Consider the following 12,258-nt stretch of genomic DNA (forward strand, 5'->3'; position numbering starts at 1 on the left):
CACACAGATAAGAACAGTTGACTACAAATCAGTTTAATCAAAACCACAATTTGGGATATTTACAATGATTAATTACGTTAATTACTGTCATCCAGACAGTTAACAACAACAGTAATTTACGTTAATGACCACCTGTCACTCAGTCCGACAACTGAAGCAATAATTAACAGTAATTACTCTGTCATCAAGACAATTAAACAATCAGTAAGTAATTAGTACTGACACACGGAGGACAGCTTAATCAAGACAAATTACATTAACACAACTATATCACTCAAGACAGCTTCCCAAACAAGAATGTGTCACCTCACATAATTACGCTAATTACACTGCCTCACCGGACAGTTAATGACCACAACTAATTTACTTCACTGACTCTTCAATTAACCTCGTCACGCAGACAGACAAACACGATAACACTACATCCCGTCCTCTTAAAGTAATGTCGCTTTTCGCTCGTCTGCTTTGGCCAAAATTGGACATAATATGAAATGAAATCGGCTCATGAAAGTGACGTACTGTCCCGTTTTCTGTTTGAGTCGTCCGGCCTACTCGGTAAGGTTAGGAGAGGAAACTTTCAATTAACGTTTTTTCATGACGTTTTGAAACTTTAAGAGAATTTCCCGCTGTCCTAACCTCTTAGCGTGCTCGGGTGGGACAGCGCAGTGGGACGCAGAGGAGGCAGCGTGCGTTGTGCTTCTGGGTCACAAAAGTGAGTTAGGTTCTCTCCCAGGTGATGGCAAAGGAGCTTACGGAGTCACAGCTAAGCAGAAGGGAGGAACGAAATGGCACTCGCCCCTACGGTGGTGAGGTGGGCTGTGTACAGTGGGTGCTCATCAGATCATTTGGGAATGCATCGGATGAGGGAGTAGGGAATGGAGGGGAGAACGAAGGGAATAGAGTAGGGGATGGTGGGGAGGACAAGGAACGAGGGAGTGGGGAATGGCAGGGAGGACGAGGGAGTGGGGAATGGCAGGGAGGACGAGGGGATGGGGAAGTTGGGGATGGTGGGGATGACGAAGGAGTAGAGTGGGGGATGGTGGGAGGACAAGGGACGAGGGAGTGGGGAATAGTAGGGAGGACGAGGGGGACCGGGGACCGGAGAGTGGGGAATGGCGGGGAGGACGAGAGGACAGGGAAGGGTTGCTGAGCCACAACAACGCATGGCCGGGTACAGCTAGTAGTAAATACAGAAACTCACCAAGGCCAACACGAGCAGTGACCTGCAACATTCGTAACCACGAGACATTGCTGTGACTGAGAGTGAGAAAGTTAGGGCAGTGTTCTCCGTCAGTTCTCCCAGACAACCCGTTTCTTCAAAGGTCGCAGGACAACAGCTCTAAAGTTCTTTCTTTGTTCCAACAAGCTCTAAAAATCGAACTTTTGTAGCAATTCTTACCAGGCATTAAGAGAAGTCTTTTGTTTGTTGCATGCAGTTTGGCTTTTTTGTTTTGTTTTATGTGTTGCCGCCCCGGCGTGGAGTCCTTGCTATCGTACTCGTCAAAAAGGACCTTTTTTCATGAAATATTACTAAAATACTTCCATAAAAACTTTATTATACTACCTCCTCTCTTTTTTGTAATTTATCAAAGGCATAAAAGACTTTCGCTTCAACACTGAACTGAAAAAAAAATAACTTTGAAAATCTTCAGACATGTATTCTTGAAACATCTGAGAAAAACTCCTCCTGAGGTGTTTCCTCACCTGCTTCTCAGAGTGTTCTGGGAAATGTTCATTGTTCTACGCCAGAGTGTTCTTCATGAGAATGTTCTTGGCTCTCAACTTACTTGTTCCTCAGTAATATCAATTGTTCTCCACTGACGATGTTCTAGGTAATGTTGATTAATCTATGCAAGCGTTTTTATTTTGATTTATTTATATTGTATGTGGGTGTAGGTGTAGAGGAGACGGGTGTAGGTGTAGAGGAGATGGGTGTAGGTGTAGAGGAGACAGGTGTAGGTGTAGAGGAGACGGGTGTAGGTGTAGAGGAGACAGGTGTAGGTGTAGAGGAGGGTGTAGGTGTAGAGGAGACGGGTGTAGGTGTAGAGGAGACGGGTGTAGGTGTAGAGGAGACAGGTGTAGGTGTAGAGGAGACGGGTGTAGGTGTAGAGGAGACGGGTGTAGGTGTAGAGGAGACGGGTGTAGGTGTAGAGAAGACGGGTGTAGGTGTAGAGGAGACGGGTGTAGAGGAGACGGGTGTAGGTGTAGAGGAGACGGGTGTAGGTGTAGAGGAGACGGGTGTAGGTGTAGAGGAGACAGGTGTAGGTGTAGAGGAGACGGGTGTAGGTGTAGAGGAGACGGGTGTAGGTGTAGAGGAGACGGGTGTAGGTGTAGAGGAGACAGGTGTAGGTGTAGAGGAGACAGGTGTAGGTGTAGAGGAGACAGGTGTAGGTGTAGAGGAGACGGGTGTAGGTGTAGAGGAGACGGGTGTAGGTGTAGAGGAGACGGGTGTAGGTGTAGAGGAGACGGGTGTAGGTGTAGAGGAGACGGGTGTAGGTGTAGAGGAGACGGGTGTAGGTGTAGAGGAGACGGGTGTAGGTGTAAAGGAGACTGGTGTAGGTGTAGAGGAGACTGGTGTAGGTGTAGAGGAGGTGGGTGTAGGTGTAGAGGAGACGGGTGTAGGTGTAGAGGAGACGGGTGTAGGTGTAGAGGAGACGGGTGTAGGTGTAGAGGAGGTGGGTGTAGGTGTAGAGGAGGAGGGAGTAGATGTAGAGGAGACTGGTGTAGGTGTAGAGGAGACGGGTGAAGGTGTAGAGGAGGAGAGTGTAGGTGTAGAGGAGATGGGTGTAGGTGTAGAGGAGGAGGGTATAGGTATAGAAGAGAAAGGTGTAGGTGTGGAAGAGACAGGTGTAGGTGTAGAGGAGATGGGTGTAGGTGTAGAGGAGGAGGATGTAGGTGTAGAGTAGACTGGTGTAGGTGTAGAGGAGACAGGTGAAGGTGTAGAGGAGGAGGGGTGTAGGTGTAGAGGAGATGGGTGTAGAGGAGGGAGTAGGTGTTGAGGAGACGGGTGTAAGTGTGGAAGAGACAGGTGTAGGTGTTGAGGAGACGGGTGTAAGTGTGGAAGAGACAGGTGTAGGTGTAGAAGAGACAGGTGTAGGTGTAGAAGAGACAGGTGTAGGTGTAGGAGACAGGTGTAAGTGTAGAGGAAACGGGTGTAGGTGTAGAGGAAACGGGTGTAGGTGTAGAGGAGACGGGTGTAGGTGTAGAGGAGGAGGATGTAGGTGTAGAGGAGAATGGTGTAGGTGTAGAGGAGACGGGTGAAGGTGTAGAGGAGGAGGGGTGTAGGTGTAGAGGAGACGGGTGTAGAGGAGGAGGGTGTAGGTGTTGAGGAGACGGGTGTAGGTGTTGAAGAGACAGGTGTAGGTGTAAAAGAGACAGGTGTAGGTGTAGAGGTGGGTGTAGGTGAAGAGGGTGTAGGTGTAGAAGAGACAGGTGTAGGTGTGGAAGAGACAGGTGTAGGTGTAGAGGAGATGGGTGTAGGTGTAGAGGAGGAGGATGTAGGTGTAGAGTAGACTGGTGTAGGTGTAGAGGAGACGGGTGAAGGTGTAGAGGAGGAGGGGTGTAGGTGTAGAGGAGACGGGTGTAGAAGAGGGTGTAGGTGTTAAGGAGATGGGTGTAAGTGTGGAAGAGACAGGTGTAGGTGTAGAAGAGACAGGTGTAGGTGTAGAAGAGACAGGTGTAGGTGTAGGAGACAGGTGTAGGTGTAGAGGAAACGGGTGTAGGTGTAGAGGAAACGGGTGTAGGTGTAGAGGAGACGGGTGTAGGTGTAGAGGAGGAGGATGTAGGTGTAGAGGAGACTGGTGTAGGTGTAGAGGAGACGGGTGAAGGTGTAGAGGAGGAGGGGTGTAGGTGTAGAGGAGACGGGTGTAGGTGTTGAGGAGACGGGTGTAGGTGTGGAAGAGACAGGTGTAGGTGTAGAAGAGACAGGTGTAGGTGTAGAGGTGGGTGTAGGTGAAGAGGGTGTAGGTGTAGAAGAGACAGGTGTAGGTGTAGAGGAGATGGGTGAAGGTGTAGAGGAGGAGAGTGTAGGTGTAGAGGAGACGGGTGTAGGTGTAGAGGAGGAGGGTATAGGTGTAGAAGAGACAGGTGTAGGTGTAGAGGAAACGGGTATAGGTGTAGAGGAGACTGGTGTAGGTGTAGAGGAGACAGGTGAAAGTGTAGAGGAAGAGGGTGTAGGTGTAGAGGAGACGGGCGTAGAGGAGGAGGGTGTAGGTGTGGAAGAGACAGGTGCAGGTGTAGAAGAGACAGGTGTAGGTGAAGAAGAGAGAGGTGTAGGTGTAGAAGAGACAGGTGGTGTAGAGGAGGGTGTAGGTGTAGAGGAGACGGGTGTAGGTGTAGAGGAGACGCGTGTAGGTGTAGAGGAGGAGGGTGTAGGTGTAGAGGAGACGGGTGTAGGTGTAGAGGAGACGGGTGTAGGTGTAGAGGAGACGGGTGTTGGTGTAGAGGAGACGGGTGTAGGTGTAGAGGAGACAGGTGTAGGTGTAGAGGAGACGGGTGTAGGTGTAGAGGAGACGGGTGTAGGTGTAGAGGAGACGGGTGTAGGTGTAGAGGAGACAGGTGTAGGTGTAGAGGAGACGGGTGTAGGTGTAGAGGAGACTGGTGTAGGTGTTGAGGAGGTGGGTGTAGGTGTAGAGGAGACGGGTGTAGAGGAGACGGGTGTAGGTGTAGAGGAGACGGGTGTAGGTGTAGAGGAGGTGGGTGTAGATGTAGAGGAGGAGGGAGTAGATGTAGAGGAGACTGGTGTAGGTGTAGAGGAGACGGGTGAAGGTGTAGAGGAAGAGAGTGTAGGTGTAGAGGAGATGGGTGTAGGTGTAGAGGAGGAGGGTATAGGTGTAGAAGAGAAAGGTGTAGGTGTGGAAGAGACAGGTGTAGGTGTAGAGGAGATGGGTGTAGGTGTAGAGGAGGAGGATGTAGGTGTAGATTGGTGTAGGTGTAGAGGAGACGGGTGAAGGTGTAGAGGAGGAGGGGTGTAGGTGTAGAGGAGACGGGTGTAGAGGAGGGTGTAGGTGTTGAGGAGACGGGTGTAAGTGTGGAAGAGACAGGTGTAGAAGAGACAGGTGTAGGTGTAGAAGAGACAGGTGTAGGTGTAGGAGACAGGTGTAGGTGTAAAGGAAACGGGTGTAGGTGTAGAGGAAACGGGTGTAGGTGTAGAGGAGACGGGTGTAGGTGTAGAGGAGACGGGTGTAGGTGTAGAGGAGACGGGTGAAGGTGTAGAGGAGGAGGGGTGTAGGTGTAGAGGAGACTGGTGTAGAGGAGGAGGCTGTAGGTGTTGAGGAGACGGGTGTAAGTGTGGAAGAGACAGGTGTAGGTGTAGAAGAGACAGGTGTAGGTGTAGAGGTGGGTGTAGGTGAAGAGGGTATAGGTGTAGAAGAGACAGGTGTAGGTGTAGAGGAGATGGGTGAAGGTGTAGAGGAGGAGAGTGTAGGTGTAGAGGAGATGGGTGTAGGTGTAGAGGAGGAGGAGGGTATAGGTGTAGAAGAGACAGGTGTAGGTGTGGAAGAGACAGGTGTAGGTGTAGAGGAGACGGGTATAGGTGTAGAGGAGGAGGGTGTAGGTGTAGAGGAGACTGGTGTAGGTGTAGAGGAGACAGGTGAAAGTGTAGAGGAAGAGGGTGTAGGTGTAGAGGAGACGGGTGTAGAGGAGACGGGTGTAGAGGAGGAGGGTGTAGGTGTGGAAGAGACAGGTGCAGGTGTAGAAGAGACAGGTGTAGGTGTAGAAGAGACAGGTGTAGGTGTAGAAGAGACAGGTGTAGGTGTAGAGGAGGGTGTAGGTGTAGAGGAGACGGGTGTAGGTGTAGAGGAGACGGGTGTAGGTGTAGGGGAGACGGGTGTAGGTGTAGAGGAGACAGGTGTAGGTGTAGAGGAGACGGGTGTAGGTGTAGAGGAGACGGGTGTAGGTGTAGAGGAGACGGGTGTGGGTGTAGAGAAGGGTGTAGATGTAGAGGAGGAGGGTGTAGATGTAGAGGAGGAGGGTGTTGGTGTAGAGGAGGAGGGTGTAGGTGTTGGAGACGGGTGTAGGTGTAGGGGAGACGGGTGTAGGTGTAGAGGAGGTGGGTGTAGGTGGAGAGGAGACAGGTGAAGGTGTAGAGCAGGAGGGTGTAGGTGTAGAGGAGAAATGTGTAGGTGTTGTGGAGACGGGTGTAGGTGTAGAGGAGACGGGTGTAGGTGTAGAGGAGACGGGTGTAGGTGTAGAGGAGACAGGTGTAGGTGTAGAGGAGACGGGTGTAGGTGTAGAGGAGACGGGTGTAGGTGTAGAGGAGACGGGTGTAGGTGTAGAGGAGACGGGTGTACGTGTAGAGAAGACGGGTGTAGGTGTAGAGGAGACGGGTGTAGGTGTGGAGGAGGTGGGTGTAGGTGTAGAGGAGACGGGTGTAGGTGTGGAGGAGACGGGTGTAGGTGTAGAAGAGAAGGTTGTAGGTGTAGAGGAGACGGGTGTAGGTGTAGAGGAGACGGGTGTGGGTGTAGAGAAGGGTGTAGATGTAGAGGAGGAGGGTGTAGATGTAGAGGAGGAGGGTGTTGGTGTAGAGGAGGAGGGTGTTGGTGTAGAGGAGGAGGGTGTAGGTGTTGGAGACGGGTGTAGGTGTAGGGGAGACGGGTGTAGGTGTAGAGGAGGTGGGTGTAGGTGGAGAGGAGACAGGTGAAGGTGTAGAGCAGGAGGGTGTAGGTGTAGAGGAGAAATGTGTAGGTGTTGTGGAGACGTGTAGGTGTAGAAGAGACAGGTGTAGAGGTGGGTGTAGGTGGTGAGGAGGAGGGTGTAGGTGTAGAAGAGACAGGTGTAGGTGTAGAAGAGACAGGTGTAGGTGTAGAGGTGGGTGTAGGTGGTGAAGTGGGTGTAGGTGTAGAAGAGACAGGTGTAGGTGTAGAGGTGGGTGTAGCTGTAGAAGAGACAGGTGTAGGTGTAGAGGAGATGGGTGTAGGTGTGGAGGAGACGGGTGTAGGTGTGGAGGAGACGGGTGTAGGTGTAGAGACGGGTGTAGGTGTAGAGGAGACGGGTGTAGGTGTAGAGACGGATGTAGGTGTAGACGAGACGGGTGTAGGTGTAGAGGAGGTGGGTGTAGGTGTAGAGGAGGAGGGTGTAGGTGTAGAGGAGATGGGTGTAGGTGTAGAGGAGGAGGGTGTAGGTGTAGAGGAGGTGGGTGTAGGTGTAGGGGAGACGGGTGTAGGTGTAGAGGAGACAGGTGTAGGTGTGGAGGAGACGGGTGTAGGTGTAGAGGAGACGGGTGTAGGTGTGGAGACGGGTGTAGGTGTAGAGGAGACGGGTGTAGGTGTAGAGACGGGTGTAGGTGTAGAGACGGGTGTAGGTGTAGAGTAGGTGGGTGTAGGTGTAGAGGAGGAGGGTGTAGGTGGAGAGGAGATGGGTGTAGAGGAGGAGGGTGTAGGTGTAAAGGAGGTGGGTGTAGGTGTAGAGAAGATAGGTGTAGGTGTGGAGGAGACGGGTGTGGGTGTAGAGGAGGCGGGTGTATGTGTAGAGGAGACGGGTGTACGTGTAGAGAAGACGGGTGTAGGTGTAGAGGAGACGGGTGTAGGTGGACAGGGAGGCAAGGAAGGGCCTTCAGGCCATTATACATAAGTATACATGAATACAATATAAAGTATATATATATACAACATGTGTATCAAAACCATGTCTATGTGGTATACATCTCACAATCCCATAATCTAATTTAATGTTAGAGGACAATGTAATGAACAATAATGAAAGGGAAATTACACAGTATACATGAGAGTAATACATCCGAGACCTAAATTTATACATTCTCCATCATAGTTCACATAATATTTCCTATACAGCATTATGTAGCATTCCATAATATAAGCATATACGGATGTTTTTCAAGCTACATGACATTAGGCTACTGCTATTCACTAGACTTCTAATATATATCCACAAATACATGGCAAGGATTTATGGTATAGATATATAATATACATAGATATATGTGGAATACATTGGCAATACACAATTATTTCTAGTGTGTTGACGAAAAAAGAATAACTACATAAATTAATATTCGTGATACTAGGCTAATCAGCCAAGACATCACTATACAGTTTGAGCACATCATACACCAGCTACAGTATGATCATACTGGTGTATGTGTGGGCATAACACCACCTCACACCCATATGGTAATATCACAACACACCATGGACCAGTATGGTAATATCACAACACACCATGGACCAGTATGGTAATATCACAACACACCATGGTCCAGTATGGTAATATCACAACACACTATGGTCCAGTATGGTAATATCACAACACACCATGGTCCAGTATGGTAATATCACAACACACCATGGACCAGTATGGTAATATCACAACACACAATGGACCAGTATGGTAATATCACAACACACCATGGACCAGTATGGTAATATCACAACACACCATGGACCAGTATGGTAATATCACAACACACCATGGTCCAGTATGGTAATATCACAACACACCATGGTCCAGTATGGTAATATCACAACCGACCATGGTCCAGTATGGTAATATCACAACACAACATGGACCAGTATGGTAATATCACAACACACCATGGTCCAGTATGGTAATATCACAACACACTATGGTCCAGTATGGTAATATCTGAACACACCATGGACCAGTATGGTAATATCACAACACACCATGGACCAGTATGGTAATATCACAACACACCATGGACCAGTATGGTAATATCACAACACACCATGGTCCAGTATGGTAATATCACAACACATTATGGTCCAGTATGGTAATATCACAACACACCATGGTCCAGTATGGTAATATCACAACACACCATGGACCAGTATGGTAATATCACAACACACCATGGACCAGTATGGTAATATCACAACACACCATGGACCAGTATGGTAATATCACAACACACTATGGTCCAGTATGGTAATATCACAACACACCATGGACCAGTATGGTAATATCACAACACACCATGGACCAGTATGGTAATATCACAACACGCCATGGACCAGTATGGTAATATCACAACACACCATGGTCCAGTAAGGTAATATCACAACACACTATGGTCCAGTATGGTAATATCTGAACACACCATGGTCCAGTATGGTAATATCACAACACACCATGGACCAGTATGGTAATGTCACAACACACCATGGACCAGTATGGTAATATCACAACACACCATGGTCCAGTATGGTAATATCACAACACACTATGGTCCAGTATGGTAATATCTGAACACACCATGGACCAGTATGGTAATATCACAACACACCATGGTCCAGCATGGTAATATCACAACACACCATGGACCAGTATGGTAATATCACAACACACCATGGTCCAGTATGGTAATATCAACACACTATGGTCCAGTATGGTAATATCACAACACACTATGGACCAGTATGGTAATATCACAACACACCATGGACCAGTATGGTAATATCACAATACACCATGGTCCAGTATGGTAATATCACAACACACCATGGACCAGTATGGTAATATCACAACACACTATGGTCCAGTATGGTAATATCACAACACACTATGGACCAGTATGGTAATATCACAACACACCATGGTCCAGTATGGTAATATCACAACACACCATGGTCCAGTATGGTAATATCACAACACACCATGGTCCAGTATGGTAATATCACAACACACCATGGTCCAGTATGGTAATATCACAACACACCATGGACCAGTATGGTAATATCACAACACACCATGGACCAGTATGGTAATATCACAACACACTATGGACCAGTATGGTAATATCACAACACACCATGGTCCAGTATGGTAATATCACAACACACCATGGACCAGTATGGTAATATCACAACACACTATGGACCAGTATGGTAATATCACAACACACCATGGTCCAGTATGGTAATATCACAACACACCATGGACCAGTATGGTAATATCACAACACACCATGGACCAGTATGGTAATATCACAACACACTATGGACCAGTATGGTAATATCACAACACACCATGGTCCAGTATGGTAATATCACAACACACCATGGTCCAGCATGGTAATATCACAACACACTATGGTCCAGTATGGTAATATCACAACACACCATGGACCAGTATGGTAATATCACAACACACCATGGACCAGTATGGTAATATCACAACACACCATGGACCAGTATGGTAATATCACAACACACCATGGACCAGTATGGTAATATCACAACACACCATGGACCAGTATGGTAATATCACAACACACCATAGACCAGTATGGTAATATCACAACTCACCATGGACCAGTATGGTAATATCACAACACACCAGGGACCAGTATGATAATATCAGAACACACCATGGTCCAGTATGGTAATATCACAACACACCCATGTGATAGTGAAGTGATGGTAGTATAGCAGTGGTAGTGAGGTGATGGTGATTTGACAGTGATGGTGATACAGTAGTGATGGTGAGGTAGTGATGCTGTAGCAGTGATAGTGATATATCAGTGAATATAAGGAGGAAATATATCAGTGTGAGGTGATAATGCAGAGAAAGTGAAATGATGTTGGTGTAGCAGTGATAGTGTTATGTGATAGTGAGCTGTTGGTGATATAACAGTGACAATAGCTGTCATATAGTGACACCAACAATTTGTTATTCAACATGGTCCGTATATGACCCCAAGTGTGGGGCCTGAGGTGATGGTGATATATAGAGGTGATAGTGAAGCTATAGTGATACAGCAATGATAGGTTACAGGACTGGGAAGATATAGCATTGATGGTGATACAGCCGTGATTGTCAGGTATATGATACCAAAGTATAATACCAAAGATAGTGAAGTTATGATGATATTGTGAAAAAAGTCTGTCCTTAAATTACATTGGCATCAAAACACGCAGTGATGCAAGAGTGATGGTGATGGTACAGTGAACTAGAGTGGCAGCACAACACCACAGTAGTGATGGTGGTGGTACAGTGAACTAGAGTGGCAGCACAACACCACAGTAGTGATGGTGGTGGTACAGTGAACTAGAGTGGCAGCACAACACTACAGTAGTGATGATACAGTGAACTAGAGTGGCAGCACAACACCACAGTAGTGATGGTGATGGTACAGTGAACTAGAGTGACAGCACAACACCACATTAATGATGGTGGTGTTACAGTGAACTAGAGTGGCAGCACAACACCACAGTAGTGATGGTGGTGGTACAGTGAACTAGAGTGGCAGCACAACACCACAGTAGTGATGGTGGTAGTACAGTGAACTAGAGTGGCAGCACACCATCACAGTAGTGATGGTGGTGGTACAGTGAACTAGAGTGGCAGCACAACACCACAGTAGTGATGGTACAGTGAACTAGAGTGGCAGCACAACACCACAGTAGTGATGGTGATGGTACAGTGAACTAGAGTGGTAGCACAACACCACAGTTGTGATGGTGATGGTACAGTGAACTAGAGTGGCAGCACTACACCACAGTAGTGATGGTGATGGTACAGTGAACTTGAGTGGCAGCACAACACCACAGTAGTGATGGTGATGGTACAGTGAACTAGAGTGGCAGCACAACACCACAGTAGTGATGTTACAGTGAACTAGAGTGGTAGCACAACACCACAGTAGTGATGGTGATGGTACAGTGAACTAGAGTGGCAGCACAACACCACAGTAGTGATGGTACAGTGAACTAGAGTGGTAGCACAACACCACATTAGTGATGGTGCTGGTACAGTGAACTAGAGTAGCAGCACAATACCACAGTAGTGATGGTACAGTGAACTAGAGTGGTAGCACAACACCACAGTAGTGATAGTACAGTGAACTAGAGTGGTAGCACAACACCACAGTAGTGATGGTGATGGTACAGTGAACTAGAGTGGCAGCACAACACCACAGTAGTGATGGTGATGGTACAGTGAACTAGAGTGGCAGCACAACACCACAGTAGTGATGGTACAGTGAACTAGAGTGGCAGGACAACACCACAGTAGTGATGGTGGTGGTACAGTGAACTAGAGTGGCAGCACAACACCACAGTAGTGATGGTGGTGGTACAGTGAACTAGAGTGGCAGGACAACACCACAGTAGTGATGGTGGTGGTACAGTGAACTAGAGTGGCAGCACAACACCACAGTAGTGATGGTACAGTGAACTAGAATGGCAGCACAACACCACAGTAGTGATGGTACAGCGAACTAGAGTGGAAGCACAACACCACAGTAGTGATGGTGGTGGTACAGTGAACTAGAGTGGCAGC

This window comes from Procambarus clarkii, unplaced genomic scaffold (genome assembly GCF_040958095.1).
Source record: "Procambarus clarkii isolate CNS0578487 unplaced genomic scaffold, FALCON_Pclarkii_2.0 HiC_scaffold_263, whole genome shotgun sequence".
In the NCBI taxonomy this organism is placed as follows: domain Eukaryota; kingdom Metazoa; phylum Arthropoda; class Malacostraca; order Decapoda; family Cambaridae; genus Procambarus; species Procambarus clarkii.